The sequence below is a fragment of the Camelus ferus genome, chromosome 12 (genome assembly GCF_009834535.1).
Source record: "Camelus ferus isolate YT-003-E chromosome 12, BCGSAC_Cfer_1.0, whole genome shotgun sequence".
Taxonomy (NCBI): Eukaryota; Metazoa; Chordata; class Mammalia; order Artiodactyla; family Camelidae; genus Camelus; species Camelus ferus.
In genome coordinates, this window is record NC_045707.1 from 43,984,322 (window position 1) to 44,005,125 (window position 20,804).

General features: G+C 39.0%; 1 long non-coding RNA gene across 1 annotated transcript in view; it reads left to right on the plus strand.

Moving 5' to 3' along the window:
- The window catches only part of LOC116667712, a 237,469-nt gene that overhangs the window by 151,493 nt on the left and 65,172 nt on the right, over window positions 1-20,804 (plus strand). The window lies entirely within an intron of this gene.

The following is a 20,804-nucleotide window of genomic DNA, read 5'->3' on the forward strand; positions in this document are numbered from 1 at the left end:
TTTTCTAATATATGTAAACTTTATTTTTTAGAACACTTTAAGATTTATAGAAAAATTGCAGATATAGTACAGTGAATTCCCATATGCCCTGAACACAGTTTTCCCTATTTATAACATCTTATATTATTACTTGTCATAATTAATGAACCAATAGTGATGTATGTATTATTATTAACTGAAATCTATTCTTTTTTAAAAATCTTTAAAAAAAATTTAATTGAAGTAGAGTTGATTTAAATGTGTTAATTTCTGGTATACAGCATAGCAATTCAGTTATACATACACATATATTCCTTTTCATATTCTTTTTCATTATAGGTTATTACAAAATATTGAATATGGTTCCCTGTGCTGTACAGTAGGACCTTGTTGTTTATCTATAAAGTTCATTATTTATTCAGATTTCCTTAGTTTTAACCTAATGTTCTTTTTCTGCTCCAGGAGCCTATCCAGGGTGCTCCATCACATTTAATTATCATGTATCCTAAGGCTCTACTTGGCTGTGACAGTTTATCAGACTGTGCATCAGACTGCTTTTTTTCTTACTTTCTTTCTTTTCCTTTTTCTTCCTTTCTTTCTTTTTCTTTTTCTTTTTTTTTTTTTTTTTTTTTTTTATGATCTTGACAGTTGGAGGAGTTCTGGTCAGGTATTTTGTAGAATATTCTTTTGGATTGGTCTGAAGTTTTTCTCATAATTAGACTGGAGTTATGTGTTTGGGGGAGGAAGACCACAGAGAAGTGTTATTTTCATCACATCACGTCAAGGGTACATATTATCAACGTGACTTACTCACTGAGGTTATTGACATCAATCACCTGGTCGTGCTTGTCCATTTTCTCCACCATGTGAGGTATACTTAAGTGATTTGGGAGTTATTTTCCATATTCTAGAAGGTGAAATATCTAAAGTTATTTGGCATGAGAGATTTGCTGATTCCCCCTCATTTGTTTCTTTATTCAGTACTTTATATCAGTATGGCTCATGGACATTTACTTCATATGTAAGGTTAATCACCCCATGCTACTTAATTTATTTTGTTACTCAAATCATTTCAGCTCTGGCCACTGGAAACTCTTTCAGTTTGTTCCTGTGTCCCTTTGACATACCCTCATCATTGTGGGATCGTTTGTTTGGTTTTTAGTTTTTATAGCATTTACTTTCTGGCACTATAAAATGCTCCAGACTCATCCTGTATATTTCCTGTCCTGTTCCTAGACTCACCCATTTCAGCTGTTTCTTCAAGGAATTTTGTTCCTTTTATTGGAGAATGGCCGTAGAAACCAAGACCTGCCTACTAGGTGTGCTCATTGCCACTGGGGGGGTACTGTCGCTTCTTAGCTCTCTCAGCTGAGACAGCAAGGACATGTGTGTGCATATTAATTTACAGATGCATGCATATCTATATGTATTTTTATATGGAACCATCTGTATCTATGTTAAGCTAAACATGAGTTCATACTGATGTCTCCAATTCTGTTCCATTGCAATGTAGATCATTCTAGTCTCTTCCCTGTGCATATCTTTAAACTTCTACTCCAGCAGTGATAAGCTTGGGTTCCACCATCAACCATCCATTTACTTAATTGTTCAATTCCAGTCTACACATGTGGCAATAGCAGGATTGTTAACTGATACCCTTGTGGGATATGACTTTATCAGTTAGAATACAGTGCCTATCTACAAGTTCTTTTGCTGTTAGTTTTATATTCCACTCGTTTCCCATGGTCAGCACTTTTTTTTTTCTCCCTCCACCTCCAGTGAGTTTGTTTCAAACATTGGCAACACAAATAGATTGTTTCGTGACATTCTACTTTATATCGTATGACTACTAGACCTCCTAAAATGATTTTTAAGTAATTGACAGAAATTAGGGTTCACTCTTTGTGCTGTAAAATTGAGTGGGTTTTGATAAATGCTTACTGTCATGTATCCACAGTTGTAATATCATACAGAATAGTTTCACCACCCTAAAAAAATTCCCCGTGCTTCACCTATTTAACCCTCCCTTCCTGTTCCCCCCAATCCCAGGTTATCACCAACTATTTTTTATCATTACTAGATTTATGCCTTTTCCAGAATGCCATATAATTGGAATCATACAATATATAGCTTCTTAAACTGGCTTCTTTCACTCAGCAATATGAATTTAATAATCATCCATGTCTTTTTGTGGATTGAGAGCTCATTTCTTTTCATTACCGAGTAATATTCCATTTAATAGATGGGCCACAGTTTGTTTATCCACTCACTTATTTATTTAAAGAAATTCTAGTTGCTTCCAATTTTTGGCAATTATGACTAAAGTTGCTATCGATATTCACTTGTAGGTTTTTGTATGGACATATGTTTCAAATCACTTGAATAAATACCTAGGAACAGAATTGCTGAATAGTATCTCCAATAACCCAGTAACTACCAACTAAATCTCACTGAGGGATTTACTGAAAAAATATTTTTAAACCAACATTTATTGAATATTGATTATGTTCCAAACTTTGCACCAGGTACTTTTACAGTCCTAATTTATTTATTCATCCTGGAAATATTTACTGAATCTCTGGCGCTATGGCCAGATTCTCCTAGACACCAGGGATACAGCCATGAACAAGAGCAACAACAATCCTTCCTTTAAGGAGCTTTTATTCTAGTTAGAGGAAACAGATTATAAACAAATGAATAAATAAATAAATATATAAAATGGCAAGTGAAAATGAGTGTTTATAAAGAGTATGGGGGGGTAGGGTAGTCTGAGATCATCAAGAGGGATGTATTTTTTCACGTGGGTTAGAAAAGGCTTCACAGAGGAGGTTGACATTTGCCAGATACTTAACTAAGTGAGAAAGTGGATAAGGAATGTTAAAATAATATGCAAAGGCCCTGAGGCTGTACCTACCAAGTTCACATTTTGGAAAGATCAAGGAGGCCAGTGTGGATGAAGCCAGTGAGAGAAGAGGGAAATGAGAGGCAATGAGACAAGAGAGAAGGAAGTGAAGAGGGCAGATGAGACCTTAGACCATGATGAGCACCTTCCATTTTATTCTGAGTAAGAGGCAAAGCCACAAAGAGGTTTGAGCAGAGGAGAGAGATGATTTGCTGAACACCAGCAATGGTTCCCTTTTTTCACTCAGTGCTCATCAATAAAGCTGTGCAAGAAAATGGCAAGTGTGGTAGGATTCCTGCAAGGTCTGGTCAGACAAATTTTACTTGAAGGAGATACCATGAGGGAAGGGCATCTGACCCCTGCAAGTGCGATAACAATGCCATCTCCACGAATCTATTTCAGCGTGCCTTTTATTTTCCCAGTGTGCCGTCATGTGCGTGTCCTCACTTTCATTCTGTGTGTTAATCAAGGAAGGGCAAAGTCCTGGTCAAATTGAGGCATAATAATTTTTAAATGTTAGCCAGTGGCTAACAATAAATGAGCACTTACTATATGCCAAGCAATTTCTAACTCTATGAGTTGTGCCATTTTATAGATGAGGAAACTGAGGCACAGAGAGATGATGTATCCTATTCAAAGTCACACAGCTCAAAAATGCTAGAGCCAGAATTCATCTGGTCTGTCTGTCACCAGAGCCTGAATTCTCATTGGCTCAATGTCACATAGCTTATAGATGAGAGGCTTGATTCTCAGTTTTCTTTCCAGAACAGCAACTATAACTTAGTTTGCTCACATTAATTCCAAACATTTCCCTTGGGACACCTCTCCCTCATCTCTGCTTATGCTGTTTCCACTGACGGAAGTTTACCCCTAATTCGAGAAGTGTGTTTATATGATCCAGTTTGGGCCAGCTAAGCCGGTTAGATGGGCTGATTCAGGGATGGCCATGTGACCCAAATTGCCCAAAAAGGCTTCATTTTGGAACCTCTTTCTGTTGGGAAGAGAGGATCTTTATTTCCACTGTGAAGCTATCTGCTAGGAAATGCTAGCAGCCATATTGCCACCCTTGGAGGAGGAGGGTGTCGGCTGAGACAAAGCCAGCAGTCCAGAGGGATGGGGCACAGCCAAGAGCCATTGATCTTGGATCCCTGAATCTACCGGTGCCTAAAACCAGCTTCTCCTGAACTTTGCCATTATTTGAGTCAATAAATTCTTTTTTCATAATCCCAGACAATTTGGATTTCTCTTATTTATGACAAAAAAACTCTGGCTAATATGAAAAATGATCAAGTCAATCATAGTAATGTAGCCATAGATAAAGGCTTTATTTTTTGAATCTTGATTTCAGACCTCCTAACTTTGCTGGCACATGTGGTTGAGGGAACATTGGAGAGAGAGAGGCCCTAACCTGGAATTAGAAGGTTCAAATCCAAATTCTAACCCTAGTTTCTAGTAGTTAAATAGTCTCTGAGCAGTTCACCCACTCCCTGAGTTTCATTTTGTCCCAGTGCAAAATGGGGATTATGCAAAATACCTTGACTGTTGTTAGACATAAATGAGATGATGTACATGAAGGCATCTAAACGAGTACCTGGCACTCAGTAGGGGCTCAATAAGCATTAGCTATCCACCAACAGTACTGTACTAGGAATAATTTTGATTGACAGTCTCCAGAACTATAAGACTAACAGCTTCAGCATCCATCAATTGTGCAAACACTTCACTAGATTTTGTAGCAGGAGGTTAATATGATATGAGCATAATATGTCCATTTTATCTATAAGAAAAAAAAGGCTCAGACAGGCAAAGAAACTGAACCTAAAGACAAACAGTTTGTGAGTGGCACAACTAGGAATTGAACAGCATCTGGTGATGACTGAAATCTATACTTTTTCCTCTGCATTGAGATTTTCCCCAAATGCACTGGCTCACATGCATCACAAATCTAGATGTTAGGCTAAAGCTATCTTCCGACTAAAGCAAATATCCACAGAGGCCAAATGCACCTCTCTTTGGCTAAGAATCAGGAAAAGTTGGGAGGGCACCAGTTTTTACTTTGGAGAAGATGCTGGAAAATCTGCACCATTGAGGTCCAACCATTAACTCAGTAAAAGTGAAGAAAATGCTTCCTTGTTCGCAGCTCCCATTTTCCTTCTAAAAGAAAAAGGAAAAAAAAAATCCACATCTCTTCATCAAACTCTCCCCTCTTATTCCCAATCAATCTTAATGTTTAAAAGGATCCTCTGAATAATTGAAGTGGTCATTGTGGAAAGAGGCATTATGATACAAGGGGACAATTGGTTTTATATTTGCCATGGTTCTCAGGCCTGGAAGACTTGAATGCTTAAATGAGGGAAATGGTAATATATTGCTAAAGAGTTCATTCATTGCGGTTTGTTCATCAATAATAGATACTTTCACTTAGGAAGGTGAAGTGACCCATGCCTTATTTGCCCGGTGTGGCTTTGTAGTCTAAAACACACCCAGAAGACAACTGCATTCTTCTCTCCTTCAGACATCCTCTCGCACCCGGAGTCCTGCCTTTGCTGGTGTGCTCTGTAACTGGAACTTCAAATTAATGCAATTTCTCGTCCATTTTCCTGATTGCAACTATTTAGTACATTCTCAAAGAAAGATGATTACAACTCGCTGGTTCTTAATGCTTAATTTATTTACATGCCTGCCTGCTACAGTTATTTTATTCATCTCCCAAATGATGGCATAAAATCACTGAAAAATGATGGGCAATAAACATGGCTCTTCTGCCCCAGTCCTCAGTGGCGAATAACACCCACCGTCACTCCTCACATGGGTTGACCTGAGTTCCATTGCTCTTACGACCCAGTCATAATGAAGGCAGTATGGACATAAAATGCCTTTACAGCTACTTTGTTCTGACAATACTTGCACAATAACAGATTTTTTTTTTCATTAAAATAAAACCCAGACCAAATTGGCATTTTGTGTGTGTGTTGGTAACTGAAGCAAAACCACGTATATTTCCTCTTTTTCTTTCTTTCTCTGTCTTTTCTTTTTGAAAGAATGTCATATTAGCTGGAAGAAAGGGTAAATTTTTGGAACCACGACTGCATTCTAATTGTCTCTTCTGTTGTTGCCTGGGCAAGGCTATTCACATTAAGCTGAACAAATGCCACATTTGCATTTCCGATAAGTGCGAGCATTTTTCGCATTTCTTTGGCAATTCTCCTTTCAGTAAAAACACCTGAAAAGTTACCTAAATTAGTCGGCCAGGATTGCTCATCCTTTCATGAAAATTGGAAGAAAAAAAAATAGGATTTTTCTCCAAATTGCAAAAAAAGTCTTGAATCAGCAGAAAGGACTATACCCTTTTTATTTGCGGATTAGAATAAGAATGAGACAATAAAGTGAAACCAGGCAGAATGGGTATTTTCTTCTTCCTTTTTTTCCCCCTTAAAAAAATGGTAGAAGCAAGTTGGTGCCAGCAGTCAGGGAGTGTTAGCCCACATTCCAGACAGCAGAATGCATTCATGAGCAAGCTCTTCCTGCTCCTTCTCATCTCAACAGCATCCAACAGCCTTCCATCCCTCCATTTTAACAAAAATGCAGTGTCCGTTTTTTTGGTTTTTTTTTTTCAGTCAAAGCAAAATCCACAACCTTGCTGCCTCTTTCAGAATCACATTCTTATGTTATTATAAATAAGGGCTAGACATTTCCCTTCAAGAAGGTTACAAGAAGCCTGCCATGAAAGTACTGTTTGTACCAAAATTATTAGAACTTCTAATGATGTCTGGTTCCCAAAAGACGGTAAAGAGGAAAAATCCAAAGATAACCCAGCATTCTATCCCTGATCTTGTGACCTCCTTCCAGAGTATAATCACTGTTAGATAGCCAAATTTATTTCTGGTAAGAGCTGAAGTAACATGACTTTGGAAAATCAAACAGCAAACAGAGAAGCAGGAAGGAGCCCTAATTTCATGAGAAGTACACATTTCACTCCTTTTCCATTTTTTCGTTTTTAAAGAATTCAGACTCAGTGTGAGACAGCTCTGGTTTCACTGAAATATAGGGGCACATCTGACTTTCTATACTCACGTCTGAAGGAAGAGCAGACTTTCCTTGATATTAATTACAAATGTCTCAGTTACCCAAAGAAACATACCAAAAACCTGTCCACAGTTTTTGTCTATAAGTCTGACCCAAACAAAGGGCATGGTTGCCTTTGAAACAATATGAGATATGAGAATAAGATTGTGGATATTCAGTCTAAGACAGAATTCTTCAGCCAAGAAAGGGGAAAGGGAAGAAAGAAAGAAAAAAAAAAGTCTAAATAGCACAGATCCTTCTAAAGAGGGAAAGATAAATCTGAAGGAGAAAGTGGTGAAGAATACAGAACAGAAGGAGACTGGTTATCAGATCCATGCTTTTCACCCTCACTGTCTCACTTGCCTGGCATTTCCTCACCATCCATCCTTAACCCTCTGTTCCTCTTCCATCAGGGTAAGGAATGCTCCAAAATGATCCTTCTAACTTGGCAAAAGACGTGGTCCATCCCCACCCAAGCCCGGGCACAGATGTGAGAGCCCACCTACAAACTTGTGTGTGTTACTTAGTGGCTGTAAATCAGAATTACCTGGTGTTTGGGGTTGAACATTGGCTCCCCAAAAGATAGGTCCACGTTTGAATTCCTGGAACTTGTGAACATGGCCTTATTTGGGAAAAAAAGATCTTTGAAGATGTAATTAAGTTGATGTCTTGAGAGACTGTTGGATTATCAAGGGGGCCCTAAATTAAATGGCAGTGTCCTTATAAGAGACATATAGAGGAAAACAGGCACACAGACAAGAAGTTGATGTAAAGATAGCAGAGATTGGAGTGATGCGGACAACTCAAGATGCCAAGGAATGTTGACAGACACGAGGAGCTGGAATAGGCGAGGAAGGATTCTCCCCAGTACCTCCAATAATTTAATTTCCGATTTCTGGCCTCCAGAACTCTGAGAGAATAAATTTATGTCGCTCTCAGCCACCCAATTTGCGGTAATTTATTACAGCAGCCCAGGGAACTCATATACCTGGGAGATGGTAGAGTCTCATGTCAGACTGCACCCCCAAACAATTAAAGAAGAATCTCTGCAGGTAGGCTCCAAGCATCAGTGACTCTGAGGTGATGCCACTGTACACAAAGGCTGAGAACACTGACTTTGGGCTCAGCTATTGTACCTTCCACGCAGGCCACCCTGATGTGGGAAGACTGCCTGTGTTAGTCTGTTGGTTGAATTTTTCTAATAGAAGAGTTGCTAGGTTTTCAGGCTCACCCCAAATGACCCACTTAACCTGCTTCTGCTGTGATGATCACAGTAAGAGCTAGTATTTACTGAGTCCCTACTAGGTGCAGGTACTGGGCATGAACTAAACAAGGCAAATGTGATCTCTGCCCTGGGGAACTTACAGTCTGGGGATGGATGTAAATATGTAATGAGCAATTATGATATGAAGTGGTGGGGACAGTGCAGGGTATCCTGGAAGCTCATGGAGGGGGCACAAGACCAAGAGTTGGGCATCAGGAGAGACACCTGGAGGAAAGGCAAGGCAGCCTGGCGAAGCTGATTAAGCCCAAGGTCTCACTGAACACTGACTTCTTTCTCTCCCATCTACCCTCCAGGTGTGGCTTGAAGGAACATTGGAAGGTGTTAAGGTGTAACTGGGAAAAAAAAAAAAAAAAGATAGAGAGCAGCAGAGGGGCAGGTGGGGGCTGGAAGGCATGATTTGTATTTGTTCTCAATGCAGGGCTCATTTTCTTCCAGGGTGAAGCAGGGCAGAAGTTCAGGTTCAGGACAGAAAGGGGGAGACAGAGAGGAAAGCACTGAGCTGGTGGATGGCGGTGTCCTGAGTGAGCCTTTATTGAGAGATCTCCTCTAGGTGTTTACCAAGAATTCTGGCTCAGTGACCTTCCCTGAGCCTGCTCTGATATTCTGATAGCTTGTCCTGGATGCTGTTCAGAAAGTCGGTGCAGTTTCTGCAACACTGTTTTCCTTCCTTCCATCTTTCCTTCCTTCCTTCCTTTCTTTCTTCCCCTTCCTTCCTTCCTTCCTTCTTTTTTCCTTCCTTCCTTCCTTCCTTTTTCTTTCTTTCTTTCTTTTCTTGGTTTGGAAAGTTTAGAAATTTCTGATATTTAAATTGGAGATTTTTCAGTAAATGGGGTCATAATAAATAAAACACTCTGTATCTTCTTGGAGTGGAAGTAGCCATTTCATCATTTTTCATCGGAGGTGGTCTTCTGCAAGCCCTCTTGATGAGTTTTGTGAAAAAAAATCCATATGGACTGGAATTTCTCAAACTTAGTTTCAGGTTAAAATTAAAGATAAACATTTACTGAGAGTTAATACCTTGTCAAAAAAAAGTTTTTTAAAAAAGAAAACCTTTCAAATTCTTCCAAAACTCAAGAAAAATTGACGTGCTTTCTGAAATTCAAACTTTCAAGCATTAATCCTCCCCCAGTCCCAGTGATATGGCATACCTGAAAAGAACCGATTTAGGAATAAAATTTAAGCAATCAAATTGGTAACCTTTTCGATGTTGGCAAATCAGCTTAGCAAATACTATGGCAGGTGTCATGTGCGATGGTTGAGGTGTCCAGATGGGGCAGCAACTAATGGTCACATCTGTCACTAACCCATCACTCCAATGGAAAGGAACAGGAGTCATTGTTTTACAGCTCTGCAGACACACTCCACTGAGTTTAAGGCCACCATATCAATTGCTTTTTTAAAAAGTTACAGCTTATTTTATCTTATCTACTCACTAATAAAAGCATTGTAAACAGATGTAAAAATAGAATAAATCTACTTGTTTAGAAGGTCCTTTGTGGGGTTGAGAAGGAGAATAATGTATGATTAGTGAAGGAGGGATATATATATATATATATTTTTTTTAACCCCCTCTTGGGAGATACAGATGAGTAAGAAGGAGAGCAAGATGATTTAGTCCCAGGTGACATAAAGCAAAAGTGATGTGCTTGCTCCCTTGAGCTTATCCCTGGATTTGAAGGCTATTTTTAAAATTGTGGTTGTCCAACTAATGAACAGAAGGAAGTATTTTTCACCTTTTCTGACATGACAATCTGGAATGGCCGACACTGAAATATTAACAATAGAAAATGACATAGGTATTGTTTGAAGCCGGCCATGGAAAAGCAAGACCTTATCTTATTACAGTCCTGGTGCAAACTCAAAAAGGGTGAATGCTATTCTAAATTGCTGTACCCTACAACCACAGCAGTTGCAAAAGTACAAAAACTAGTATAAGAACTGATCTTCTGGGCATAAGTCACAGTCAAATGCTTTACAGATTGATCCAAAATGGGAAATAGGAAAATTGAACAATTTTGGACATTGCTAGATAGAAACGCCATTTTCCCACTCTTGGTTTCCACGAGGAGGGGCCATTTTATCTGGCTTCCCCATCTCTCCACTGGACAAGAGCAGTAACTGAGCATGCTCACCGTGCTTCCTTTGAGGGGAGCTGCTCACAAGGAACATTCTTCTGCCTTAGCTTCTGTGCTGCCCTGCAGTAGAGGGAACAGAAGATGCCTGCTGGGCCCAGCATGGGTGAGACCCAGCAGGTAGGTCTGCCTAACTCTGAAATTCCTTAGTCATAAGTCTGCTTGGCTTCTGGAACTGGTTACTCACTCCAGCTTAGTCTTTATCAGTATTTTCATTCTCTATCGCTTTTATTTTTTTAAATTGTTCTGTTCAAAAGTTGAAAAGAAATCCCAGCATATAACAGTCCATCTGCATAACCTCAGTGAGTACTGGCAAAGACAGTACCAGGGACTTAATCAATTATGAGAAGTTTTAGCCTCACCAGGATGTCAAGAATAGATGCCAGTTGTCCTGAAGTCACAATCTATGAACTAAAAAACAGTTGGCAGGGATGTTCCCACAAGAGCTTAATTCTGGCACTCTGCATTTACCATGCATTTACCATATTGGCTTCATTCTCACAGAAGGTCTCTTGGGATTCTAGCAATGTTTTGAAATTTGGATGGTGGCAGCTCCAGGTACTGTGTGAACTCTCCAGTGTGCTGGCCTCCGTGAAGTCTCGTGAGCACTTTAGTTTCACACAGCCGTGTCCACTGCCGCTGATTCTGGTCATGGAATTGCTTAGGCCTGGAACATCTTCTTCCCCAGAAGGTTTCTACTTCTTAATGTAACTATTGAATCCAAAGTCAGTTTGAGACACAAGTGAACTTATTTACAAAACAGAAACGGACTCACAGACGTAGAAAACAAACTGATGGTTACCAGGGGAGTAGGAAGGGATAAATTGGGAGTTCGAGATTTGCAGATACTAACTACTATATATAAAATAGATACACAACAAGGTCCTACTGTATAGCACAGGGAACTATATTCAGTATCTTGTAGTGGCCTGTAATGAAAAAGAATATGAAAACAAATATATGTATGTATATGTATAACTGAAAGATTATACTGTACACCAGAAATTGACACAACATTGTAAACTGACTAAACTTCAATTTAAAAAAAAAAAGGAAAGAAAAAAAAAAGCAAAGAAAAAAAAAAGCAAAGTCAGTTTGAAGTCCTGTGGGCAAAGTGTCTTTTGGGATGAATCAGTCACACAAATTTGAGTTAGTTCCCTCTCTAAGCCATGAAGGAAGTTCAAGGCAAAATAAAAAAGGAACAGAATTTGATCCAGCCATTTGCCACATTTACCAATCGGATAAATTATTTCATCTCCATAGGGCCAAAGTGAGTAAAAGAGTCTGAAAAAGTCCTCCCCCAATAAAGGGACCCAGAAAGGAGAGATGTGGAGCTCAGAACACATTTCACATTGCTTCTTGGCAAAATTCAATTTTCTTCCTCAAAGGTAACAAATAGAAGCAAGTAGCCACAGGTGAAACATTTGGTGAAATGTCTTCTTGCCTTTTAGCAGCAGCTGGGGAAAGTGTCTGCACAAATACAGTGTCCTCACATACAAATATGTGTGTAAATAATTGATATGCTTTTGGGCAATTTACCAATTTATACATTCCTCTTTTGAAAAAAGTAAAAACAAAATAAAAACCAAAAAGCAACCAGTAGAGATCAACTAGATGTGTGAAACTCACTTTTCCTTAAAAAAACAGAAACAAAAAAACTCAATTCTCATCCCAGCTTGGGCTGAGAAGGTATGTGTGCTGGCATGTGGACAGGGAAACACTTTTCCCAAAGGGTGAAAAGTGAACGTCTGGTACCTATTATTTCAGTCGTTACTGAACTATGAAAAGTTTGAGAAAGAAAGAAACTGGGAAAGGTTTGACTGACTTGCGTGTCTGTGTCTGGCTGCCCTCCGAGTGGCTGATAGTCAGACAGCTGGCGATCAGAAATTCCAAGTGGGAACGCTAACCCAGGCGGCCGCTGGGGTCCATGGCGGGTTGGCAACTTGAGAACAAAAGAGGCAGTATTGCAGAGTCATTTAAGGCGGTGACTCCAGAATTAGCAGCTTAGGTCAAATTCTGGGCCTTCTACTTATTACTTTAATCGTGGGCAAGTTATTTAACATCTTTGTGCCTCAGTTTCCTCATGTAAAATGGTGATAATATAGGACCCACCTTGCTGAGTTTTTTAAATGAAATGAATTGCTGTATCTAAGGCACTTGGAACAGTGTCTCCCACCTAAGAAGTACCATATACTACGTTACTATCAGAACTACCCAAATTTTGGGGTTTTTTTCCTTTCCTTTTTTTTTTAAATTGAAGTATAGTCAATTTGCAATGTTGTATCAATTTCTGGTGTACAGTGTAATGTTTCAGTCATACATATATTCATTTTCTAATTGAGTGTGACATGGTAGAAAGAGGTTGAGGTCAAATGCCGGAAACTCACTGGGCCTATATTAGAATTCTGGTTGTGCTACTAACCACCAATAACTACTAACTACATGTCACCTAACTTTGCTGAGCCTCAGGCTTCCCATTTGTAAAACGTGAAAAACTCCAGCCTATCTCCATAGCATTGTCATGAGAATTTAATGAACAGAAAGTTTCTAGAAGTCCTATTCTGTATGCCTTAAATCCTCAGTGCATATTTATACTCCTTTTTCACCTGCTTCCCTGCCCCAACTCTCAACATTCTTCATGCTTTCCCACAACTAACATCTACTCTAAAAACCTAAAATATCACTACACTTATCAAGAGGTACTTCAGCTAGAATCAGTGCCATAAGTGAACTCATGAAGTACATCAGGACGTGAGGAGATAGGAGGCAAAGGAAACCCCGTCTGGGCTCCGGAAGTCCCATCCTGAAGGCTGACCATATTCAATCAATTCAAATGTTTACTTGTGCCAGAACAGTGCTAGTGGTCAAGGGAGTGACAACAGTAAAAATAAAACTTTCTCTGGCTTCAGAGAACTTACATTATAGAAGAAGTGAGAAGAGAAGCTCACTGGCAGCTCTAATGCATAGTGACTGTGATTCATGTACTGACAGATGTACAAACCAAATGTTACCGGGGCTCAGAATAGTAAGTGGGCCTATCTGGTTTGCCCATGTGGAAAAACATCAAGACAGAGGTAATGTCTGATCTGGTCTTTGAGGCTGGGTAAAGATTGGATGGGTTGTAATGTCGAACAAAAGCGTACTAAGCAAATGGCCATTGTTATGAGCTAAATTGTTGTGTTTCCCTCAAAATTCCTAAATTGAAGCCCTAACCCCCAGTACCTCAGAATGTGACTGTATTTGGAGGCAGGGTCTTTAAAGATGTAATTAAATTAAAATAAGGTCATATGAGTGGGCTCTATTCCAATATGACTAACGTCCTTACAAGAAAAGAAAGTTAGAACCCAGGCGCACACAAAGGGAAGACCCGAAGACAGGGGGAAAAGATGACGAGATGCAAATCAAGGAGAAAGGTCTTAGAGGAGAACAACCCGGCTGACACCTTGATTTCAGACTTCCAGCCTTGTGAGGAATTAAATGTCAGTTTTTTAAGTCACTTGGTCTGTGGCGCTCTGCTGTGGCAGCCCAAGCAAACTAACACGATCATCATCAACAAAGGTCAGACGTGTAGTAGAGGAAAGTGCGATTTTCCCTTCAATAATTTGAGCAGAGGATTAGTGGGAGATACGACCAAAAAAGGGGGATTTAAGCAAAATAATGAAGAACCTTGAACATAAACCAGGGATCTGGATTTTGTTTAGTACGTGAAGGAGAGTCGTTTAAGAATTTTGAAAGGAGAATAAACTATTGAATCTACCCTTAGGAAGATGATACCAGTGGAGAGACTGGGGGGCATGCAGCAGCTGGGAGCCCATTTAGGTGACACTTGTAAAAGATACCGATTTGGAAGTTTTAGGGAGATGGATGGCAGCAGCAAGAATGGAAACTAGGAATGTACATTAGAGATGGAATTGACTGGATCCGGTGGTGGAGGTGGGTAGTGTGACCAGGAGAACATCTGAGGAGGGAGATCAGAAGGCAACGTGGAGCAACATTGATGATTTGGGATGTATCTGGTGAAGTGTAAACATGGGACTTCCTGCGTCACCATAAGCAGCTGGAGACAATTTAGATCTGGAGCTCAGGATAGAAAGCAGAGCTCAAAGGAAGATCTAGAAGCCCTGTGAAGAGCGGGATAATTGCCACCACAGCAGTGGATGGACAGACTAATGAGGAATATGTGGAAAACCAAAGCATACCGATAATTGGGAGCTAATAATGATAACAGACTTCAAGATGATGAAGATTGCCAGTGTTGCTCAAAATTGTTGTATGGATGAGTGGCAAGTAGAAGCACAGGAAGTCTGTTGTTTTTGGTGAGCTTAAAGAGAGTAAGTAGTTAGAGTGGAAGCCAGGCTGCAGAGCCAGGCAGGTAACATAAAAGGACAGGCTTGTGCATGACGCTGAGAGTGAGTGCCTCCTTGAATTCTGCCTTCTGCTTTCTTTACTTCCCTCAGCTGAGTCCTGGCCCTCTAATAGAACGAAATGGGCTTGGCATGAGGCAATGTGGCATCGTAGGAACTGGTCCTAAGTGGAGAAAGAGGGACAAATTCAACTCATTTTTAAACCTACTTTATTGTGACGACATTAACGCAAGATAAAATACAACAGTTTTAAGTATACAGTTCAGTAAGTTTAGAGAAATAGTTGTAACCACCAATAAAATCAAGACGAATATTTTACCAACACAAACAGTTTAATCATTCCTTTTTTTCATCCAGTATCCTCCTCACCATCTCATTCCTCATTCCTCCCTACTCCTCATTAAGTATCAGCCTGAACAGAGAGTTATTAATTTTATTGACCTTTTCAAAGAACCAACTTTTGATATTATTGGTTTGTCTCTACAATGTATCCATTTTCTACTTTATTGATTTTCATCTTATCTTTATTGATGCCTTCCTTCCACTTATTTTGCTTATTTTTCTTCATTTTCCTTCTTAAAATGGAAGTTTCGGTAATTTATTTTAGAATTTTATTCTTTTTAAATGTAAACATTTTAAAACATACATTTCCCTTTAATCGTTGTTTCAGTTGCAGCCACAAAATTTGATGTTTTGTTTTCATTTTTCTCAAGTTCAAAATATTTTCAATGTTTCTTCCTTAACCAATAGGTTATTTAGAAGAATATCATTTCATTTCCAAATATTTGAAGACTTCAAAGATACATTTTTGATATCTAATTTAATTCTGCATGGTCATAACATACACTTTCTAAGATTTCAATCTTTGGAAATTCACTGAATTTTTTATGTCCCAGAATAGAATATCTTAGTAAATATACGTGTGCATTTTGAAAGAATATATATTCTGCTCTTTTGGATAGAGTGTTCTAAAATTATAGATTTGGTTAAGTTGATTGATAGCGTTGTTCAGGTCTTTTATGTTCTTCCTGATATTTTTGTCTATTTTGTCAGTTGTGAAAGGGGTTTTGAAATTTGAAACTATAATTGTGAGTTTGTTTATTTCTCCCTTTTTTTCTATCAGTTTTTGTTTCATGTATTTTAAAACTCAGTTGTTCAGTGCATACACACTTAAATGTGTTATGTCTTCCTGATGAACTGGTGCTTTATTATTAGGTTATGTCTCAGTCATTGGTTACGTTTCTTGTCCCACTTTCTCTAATGTTAATTTAGCCACTCTATCCTTGGTTAGTGTTTGTGTTGTATAGCTTTCCCTTCTTTCACTTTCAAACTATCTGTATCTTTATCTTTAAAGTCAGTTTCTCGTAGACAGCATCTATTTGGGGTTTGCTTTTGTCTTAGTCTGTTCAGGCTCTGTTACAAAATACCACAGACTAGATGGCTTATAGACAAAGGGAATTTATTTCTCAGTTTTGGAGGTTGGGAAGTTCGAGACCACGGTGCCGCCACGGTGAGGTGAGGGCCCTCTTCCAGGAGACGTCTCGCTGCGTCCTCACAGGGTGGAAGGGGCTGCTCTCTGGGAGCTCTTACAGAGCACCTCTCGTAAAGGCTCCACCCTCATGAGCCAGTCAGCTCCCCAAGGCCCCACCCACCTATACCCGTCACATTGGGCATTAGGATTTCAACATATTGAATTTGGGGGGATACACACATACAGGCCATCAAAACTTTCTTACCCAGTCTGAAAAGACCAAACGTTTAATGTAATTATCAATATATTTAGCTTACATCTGTTATCTTGCTATTTGGTTTCTATTTGTCCTTCTTGCGTCTGTTTATTTCTCTGCCTTTCCTGCTTTCTTTTGGAATTATTGAGCACTTTTATGACTATATTTTATCTCCAAGATGTTTATTCACTAGCTGTATTTTATTTTTAGTGGTTTCTCTAGGGTTTACAATCTACATCTTTAACTAAGCACAGTCTGTGTTAAATAATATTCTACCACTTCATGCATAATGTAAGTGCCTTCTGTTTTTCCCCTTCCATAATTTGTGCTATTGTTGCTGTGCGTTTTATTCCTACACGTTATAAACTCCTGATATATTGTTATTTATTACTTTAAACAAGTGCCCCTAAAGAATTTTAAAAGGGACAATTTTTTTTTATCTTTTCCAATATATTCACCTCTTCCTGTACTCTTCATTCCTTTTTGTAAATTCAGAGTTTCCTCTGATATTTTGTTCTCTTTGCCTGAAGAATCTCCTTTAATATTTCTTATAGTTAAGTCTGCTAGTAGTAAATTCTGCTAGCTTTGGTGTGTCTAAAAAAGCTTTTATTTTCACTTTAGTTTTGGGCAATATTTTCACTGAATGTGAAATCTAGAATTACACTGTTATTTTTCTTTCAGTGCTTTGAATCCATCATCCCACTGCCTCTAGTTTACATTATTTCTGTGAAGTCTGAGGTGATTATTTTTATTCGTCTATACCTACACCTTTTATTCTTCTATGCCTATGTATTCTTCTATACCTTTTTTTCCTTCAATCGCTTTTAAGATTTTTTCTTTTTCTCTGTTTTTCAACAATTCATTTGTAATGAATTGTGGTTTTTTTTTTTTGTTTTTCTTGCATTCTGTTTCCTTCTCGGATCTGTAGATTTATAATTTTTATCAAATCTTGAAATTTTCCGGCCCTTATTTTTTAAGTATATTTTCTGTTCAGCCCAGAAACCCTTTTTCTTAGACTCCAGTGATATGTATGTTAGACTGCTTGATATTTTCCTTGAGGTTCCTCTTGGGTTTTGTTTGTAAGTCTTTTTGACTCTATGTGTTTAATTTGGGAATGGTTTCTATTATTACGTTTTGAAGTTTGTAGAATTTTTTGTGGTATCTAATTGCTGTAAATCCTGTCCAGTGAAAATTTTATTTCATATATTTTATTTTATTGAAAAAAAATTTTTAATGGAGGGAGGTAATTAGGTTTATTTATTTAGTAGAGGTACTGGGAATTGAACCCAGGACCTCACGCATGCTAGACATGCACTCTACCTCTGAGCTCTACCCTCCCCCTCATATATTTTATTTTTCATTTCAAATCTTATTTGGTTCTTTTCTTATATATCTTTTACTTCTTTCCTTTTTACATTAGATTTTTCTTCAACTTTTTGAGCACATTGAGCATGTTTAACATCCTTGCCTGACAGTTCTATCATCTCTGTCATGACTGCATCTGTTTATATTGATTGATTTTTCCTGTTTATTGGACTCATTTTCCTGCTTCCTCACATGTCTAACAGCAATTTTTAATTGAATGATGGGCATTATCAATTTTACAATGTTGAGTGCTGCTTTTTTTTTTTTTTTTTTTTTTGGCTTTTCCTTTAAAAAGTGTTCAGGGCTGTTAAGTTACTTGTGGATCACTTTCATCTTTTTGAGACTTGATTTTAAGCTTTATTTATAGTAAGTGTAGGGCTGCTTTAGTCCCACTAGTAAGTTGTGGGTATTCTGAAGTCTCTACTGAATGCCGCATGTATTCAATGTGGTTTCTCTCCTCTGGCTTCTGGAAACATAAGGAGTTCTAGCCCTGTGTGAGCTCTAGAACTTTTAGCTTATTAAGTCCCCAGAGCTATTCTTTCCTTGAAAGCTGTTCTTCACTTGATTTGATGAAGTTTCACCTTCCTTATGACTGGTATTCAGCCGAAGACTCAAAGTGACCCCCGTGTGGATTTCAGAAGCTCTTTCACCTACAACTTCATCTTCTTTCTTACTCTCCCCTGAAAACTTTAGCTCCCTCAGGCTTCCCACTGTGCAGTCTCTGTTGCCTCAACTCAGAGACGACCGGGCTTTTTGGGTTCCTCCTCTCTGCACATTGATCCGGAAATTGCCTCTAGGAAAAAAGCCAGGGCCGTCATAGGGGCTCACCTCTGTTGTTTTATTTACCAAGGATAACAGTCCTGTGCTGCCTATGGTCCAATGTCTGAAAGCAGCTGTTTATATATTTCATCCAGTTTTCTAGTTATTTATGGTGGGAGGGTGAGTTTGGACCCTGTTAGTCTCTCATGACCAGAAACAAAAGTTGTCCACTATATTTTTTTAATGCTGTGCAAAGCAATCAAATAAAATTTTAGGACCCCAATCTGTAGAAGAACCATAGAATGGAATTCTTCTGCTTTTTAGTAAGAAACATGCCTCGCTAGTCATTATTGAGAATCTATCAATATGAGGCACAGTGCTAGATGTTTTATGTGACTTTTCTCATCTTGTTCTCATAATAGCCTTTAAAAAGATGTATGATTATTCTCACCTGACAAGTGAAGAAGTGGTGATTGGAAGCATTAAGTACTAGTGTTAGGATTCAAACCCTGGGCTGTCTCACTGCTGCCTGGGTTCATTCCACTGTGTTCCTCTCCCCCATGTGAGTGGCGTGGAAGAAGGGTGGCAGTTCATGAGGAATTGTCAAAGAGGAAAGAAGATGCTAGGGTTAAAGGAGGGACTCGAGAGGAAAACATGGCCTGGCAAAGCCACTCGAAATGTGCAGTCTCTCCCCATGATTCACAGAGCCCTCCGCTGTAGCCCTGTCTGAATCCAAAATGGAATTTATGTTCCTCACTTTGAAACGTTCAGTTTAGATCCATTTGCCCTAAATCCAGGTCTCTGCACCATCACTAACTTGCAGAAAGTTTGCCATCTTTTCCTCCTGCCACTCGGAGCCTCTGGTTTGTGAGGACTGTGCCTGGCCTCTTACTAATTTCCTCTGTCTTCTTGTCACTCGGCTCTGCCCCTGAGAGTTTTCCCTTGGGATTTTTCCATCTCTTCCCACTTCTATTTTGAAATAGATCTTTGGTTTCTGGGATTCTTTCCATTGAATCTTAAGCATATTTTTGTGATTCCTATTATTAAAAATCCTTCCTCGATCATCAGCCTCCGCCTAAGCATGAACCAATTTCTTCACTTGTATTTTGGGCTACGTTCCTGGAGAACAGAACTCGACCTGCCTTTCTGCAATCACAGCAGCTCTCCCACCCAGATTCCTGAGCTAGTCACAGCCCACAAATAGCATTCAGAGATCTACTTGGAAACCTCTTGCTACTCAGATCTGATGGGTTTTCATCAGCCCTGATTGTATTTAACTTAGCTTCTGATTTGAGGATTCAATTGGTCACTAAAACTCTTTGTCAGCCTCAGTTATACTTATTCTCTTTCCTCTTTTAAGGCTCTCCATGCATCCCAGCCAGACTTCATACAACTGGATGTGTGACCTTACATTCTTCTCTGAGTAATGCTAAATTCGATTTTGAAATCAAGATCTTTCTTGCATCCAAACCTGTTACCTGGATGGTGCAACCAGTCCCGGATCTTTTGATCTCACTTCTTATCAGGATAAAATATAGACTCATGGTGGCAGATAGGTTGCACTGCGCATGCTGGCTCTAATGCCGAAGTTATAAGGACTCTGAGGACTTGTCAGATTTAAAGGGGGAAAATGTGGCTGTTGATTAGCCAAGGCTGCTGATGTTTATGGGAGAGGAGAGTGGAGACACAGATGTCAAATGTTTGCTAACCCTGGAACCTTTCCCTTCTCTGATGACAGTGGCTTGGGACTGACTTGCCAATAACAATTATAAGAAAAATGAGATCTTTAGACTTTAGACCTGAAATAAATCTTACAGTATAATTATTGAGTACTTATTCTATGCCAGAAATTATGCTAAATTATTTCTGTAATTCCTATGTCTTAATCCTCACAGGCACTCTTGATGGGTATGTTATTATTATCCAATTGAAGGGCAAAGAAGAATGTGACTCCAAAAGTTTCTGTAGCTTCTCTGGTGGCCGTATAGCTAATAAGTAGGGGAACCTGGTTCTGAACCCAGTTCTGTCTGACTTGAGAACTGACCACTGATGAGGAAAGTAGGACAAAATTAAGTTTCACTTGTAGGTTTATGCAGCAGAGATAAACCCTTTTCACCCTCCTCCTTTACACAGAGGAAGACTACATTTCCCAGCCTCCCTTGCAATTAAGTGGGATCCATTTCTGGCCAGAGTGAAATGTGAGTGGAAGTGATCCATGCAACTTCC